The following is a 4,393-nucleotide window of genomic DNA, read 5'->3' on the forward strand; positions in this document are numbered from 1 at the left end:
GTTTGCTGCTAGCGGTCAATTTAACAGTTACTTGTTTTTGTAACTTATTTTGAGCTTTAGATGAATAGTTACAGACTAACTGCAGACAGGCAAAATATTCATAATGTTACTTTTTGTTGCTAGCTAGAGTAGCTAAGTGGAGCCATGCTCTGTTGTTGTCATTAAAGGTATAACATTGGTCAGCGACTCTAATTCATAACACATTTTGTTCTGTTAAGCTACATTTTCCTCACGTTTCTCTGCCTGGCCTTTCGGTTCGTACCCTTCACCAACCCCAGGTGGCCGTGTGCTTTGCTTGCTTTGTAATCCGCGAAAATAGGACCGGAGTCGTGTTGGCTAATGTCAGACAATCGGTACAAGGAGACGCTCGTGCACTGCATAGTGTGTGTGCGGGGGTTCTGGTCGGTTTGCAAAATATACAACATTGCTTTAGCCGAAAGGCAGACCTGACTGAGGAGTACCAGCTCCACCGCTTCCACTTCCAACCTGTACAATTAACTAAATAACTAGGAGTAGAAAGACAAAAGCACAAAAACATTTGTAAGACTATAGCGTCTACCAGGCCACGTCGGAGACCTGTATAAACATAGCTATTTTGCTACGTGCAGCTTTCCAGAGATGGAGAGAGTCCGGGCTGAAGACAGACACAGAGGTTGCTCTTTTTCTGCTGGACAGGTGGGTCAGTTATTTGCTATGTGCCACCGAAAATCTTTACAGTAATAGGCTAATCTCTGTGGTAACATTATGTTAGCAAATTGGGAATTATTAGCCTGTTTGCTAAATCAACTTTTCCTGTGACATTTAGGTAAATTGCTAGTTTGCAAATGTATGCGGTTGTTCAGACTTAAGCCATAGTAACTGGAGGTTGTTGTGAGAGAAGAACAGTGGAGGCTGTGGTTGTTTAGGTACATGTTGTTCCCTAATGGGTTATATGCACACAGTGGTGCTCGCATAATTTCAGTAAAATGTCATCCACCCCACTTATCCTGTTCTCATTAATGCATATTTAGTTTGTTTTCTCAGTGTTACATTTCTTAAGATTTTCAGTGAAATATCTCCACAGCTGAATATTGCTGTGTGCTTTTGTGTCAAGCATCCAGTAATACATATCTTAGTTTTCATGTTTTTGTTCAATGTGGAAATTAGGCTAAAATGGGTTGTGGCTATCAACGTCACTACAACTTCATTGTAACTCCTCATATCCAAGTTTGTAGCTGGCAATTGAAAAAAAGAGAGCCAGTCTGACAAAGAGTCACTGTTGTTAAAGAAGGAAGCTGTTCCAGTGTTGTTTGAGTGGAACAACTACTCCACTCCACTTCCAAGACTAGGGGTCTGGGAGAGGAGAGAGAGTGACCAGTAGAGGATGAAACGCAGATGGAAGAGGTTGATGCCATCCTTCCAGATCACGATTATGCTGTGGCTCCAGACCCCACTGTTGTCAACTTAACTCTAGGGGAAAATGAGTCTCTCTGAGAGGAAATTTTCCAACTGAGGAAAACAGGTGGAGGAGTTCACTTTGAAGCAGTAGTTTGGCATCAGCCGTTTTGCTGGCTCGGACAGGGACATTCACTTTTTTATTTTTTTATTTTTTTTTTTACAAGGTAAGATATCAAGGCTACACCAACAGTGACATTAGTTAATAAGTACACTGATCCGCCACAACATTAAATCCACCTGGGGTTTTGTTGTGGTGGATGGGGGTTAGCATGGGCACTTTGTTGCTACACAGTTATGTATGCAGCCAGCTGTGATGCACTTTGTGTTCTGGCAGGTGTCACTCATGGCCAGCACTACTTTTTTCCCATGCTGGTCCCTGTTCGCCAGAACATTAAAAGTACCAGGAGGATTTAAGAGGAGTTATGGATGATTGGTGTAGCGTAGCATAGGTACTTTATTGAATTTCTGTGTTACAGCAGCAATTGAGTACAACCAACATAACACCATAAGAACAGAACTTCATAAAAACATGGAAAAGAACATGAGGACACAGCTGCTGTATCTTGCTGCCACTCCGCATGGCACTTGCGTACGTAGTAACAAAGAACACAGTCTTAAAATAAAAAGTTACATAAAGGCAACAAAGCATTAGAACTGATACACACAAGGATTATAAAAGTAGCGTCATCAGAAACGTTACATTTTGCACAGCACAAATAAGCAAATCACAGGCACCTAAAAACAGGGCAAAGCAGCACTGGAGAGAAGCAGGAACAGCAGTAGAGACTAAACAACAGGCATTAGCCTAGAGCAGGTCGGATTTGGGCCTGTCGGTATCGTGTCTGCCGCCGAGACACCGTGTTGTGGGTGCGCCTGCACGTAGCAGCAGAGCCGGCCTGGGGATTTGTGAAGAATCGTCACTTCAGATCCAGGACTCTCGGTGAAGCACGGAGGGCCGCTCTTTCCGTAGCCCCGTTGCAGCTCTGCCAGTGCGGCTAGCGCGTCCATTCATCTCGGAGGGGAGTGGACCTATGGCAAACATGGCCCATACCTCTGTTTCCTCCCCCAGCGCCTCACTCCAGCCCCGCAGCCCCACCTCTCCCGTTGCACCACCTCGCATCCGCGTGGAAAATCCCCGGCAGCTCACCACAAGGAGCTCGGAAGGATTGCTGGCATTGATGGCCGACTGTTGGCAAACAGGTAAGCACATATTGGGAATTAGAAAGGAGGATTAAATTGTAACATGTCTGTATTATGTAGGTTTGCATCCTATGCTTCTGGGCATTAATAGAGCCCTGACTGCCATCTTGTCAGTGTGACAAAATCACAGAGAAGCACCCTCTCAGAGCCAAGTGCTACTGCGGTAAGTATTTATTATACTGTATACACTACCTACAAAAAGTATTTACTACCCTTTTATCAATTTTATAAATCAGTCACGGTCAATATAATTAGGCTTTTTTTGATAAAAAAAATTACAAATGTAATCTCTTTAATGTCAAAGTGAAAACAGGTTTTTACAAAGTAATGTCAGTTAATGTCCAGCAGTCATGTACACCTGTTATGTAACAAATGTAAATCAATATATTATATTAATATTAACATTATTTGTGATGAAACAACTCACTAAAAGTGCTTTACAGAGACTATAAAATTAATTTTTAGAAAGAGACCAGAGTAAATATATTTATAAGTAAATATTGAAGAATAAAATGGAAACAGTAAAACTCATAGTAAAGATAAAAGATGTAGTTAGAATAATTAAATATACACTCACAGGCCACTTTATTGGGTACACCTGCACAATTGTCAGTGCAACACTTCCACCTTAACATCTGTTTACGAAGCTCAAAATGTTTCAGTTGTTGGTGAAATTGTAATGTATAAATTCAATTATATGTTTATTATTGAGGTCATGGGTAAAGGTGGTTTTGTACTGGGCTACATTATATTTCAGGGGTGTCTCTGTATTTTTGTCCTCCCCAGCTACATACATGAGAATGAATAGAATATTAGGAACACCTCTAACTATAATGTCCAGTACAACACTGAAGTGCATATACTGTAGTTGTAATGTGTACCTAATAAAGAGGCTGGTGAGTGCACATAGGGCATCTCACTGGCACTAATTTGTAGTCCCTACCCCGACGAACCGAGTCGTGTGATAAATAAGTAAGGTAATGTCTGATTTTCTTTTAAACAGACTCGTCCCCTGCTGCTGATGAGATTTTCCTCAACTATCTGGCACTGGGCTTAAAACAACAGGACTTTGCTGACAGATATGGAATCCACCAATCCACAGTCAGCCGGATCATCACAACATGGAGCAACTTCTTGTACACTGCCCTAGAATCAGTGAGGATGTGGATATCAGCAGAGAAATTAAGGAAACATTTACCAGCCTAGTTCAAGGACTGTACAGACACTACAATCATCCCATCCCGGAGCTGGAGCCTATCCCAGCTGACTTTGGGTACACCCTGGATAGGTCTACCAGTCTATCACAGGGCTGACACTTAAGCTGCGTTTGCACTTTCAGACCCTAACGACTGTTATTTGCCCTAACCATCAACAAGCATAGCATCCTGGGTTGATATCGACCATCGTGCTTTGTTTTTCCACTGTATTTTCTCTCTTTGGTCTCTGTTTAAAGGAGGGAGGGGCTACTCCCTTCTCACACACACACAGTCAGCTGTGTGTTTGTGCGTAGACATGAACATTTAACCAATCACTGGCTACTACTCTGTGTGCACGCACCCTCTTCCTGCTTGTGTTCCTGGCACTTAATTTTAATACTATGTCCTGAGGAGTGCTGACATTTAGTTAATGGAACGCACCTCCAAAGCAGGCACGCTGTAGTGGAAACATACGTAGAACCCATCCATCCATTCATTTTCTTCCGCTTATCCGGGGCCGGGCCGCGGGAGCAGCCGTCCAAGCAACGGTGACCAGACCT

General features: G+C 42.8%; 1 protein-coding gene across 2 annotated transcripts in view; it reads left to right on the forward strand.

Annotated features, from left to right (window-relative positions):
• The first annotated feature begins 53 nt into the window (after positions 1–53).
• The window catches only part of tcaim (T cell activation inhibitor, mitochondrial), a 55,242-nt gene continuing 50,902 nt past the window's right edge, over positions 54–4,393 (forward strand). The window contains exon 1 of one of the 2 annotated variants that reach the window (XM_020622340.1): positions 54–675. The gene's annotated coding sequence lies outside the window, so the exon portion shown is untranslated. Of the gene's footprint in view, positions 676–2,189; positions 2,638–4,393 lie in introns of those variants that run through there. The other variant, XM_020622339.1, reaches the window with a different exon arrangement.

The sequence above is a fragment of the Monopterus albus genome, unplaced genomic scaffold (assembly GCF_001952655.1).
Source record: "Monopterus albus unplaced genomic scaffold, M_albus_1.0 scaffold278.1, whole genome shotgun sequence".
In the NCBI taxonomy this organism is placed as follows: domain Eukaryota; kingdom Metazoa; phylum Chordata; class Actinopteri; order Synbranchiformes; family Synbranchidae; genus Monopterus; species Monopterus albus.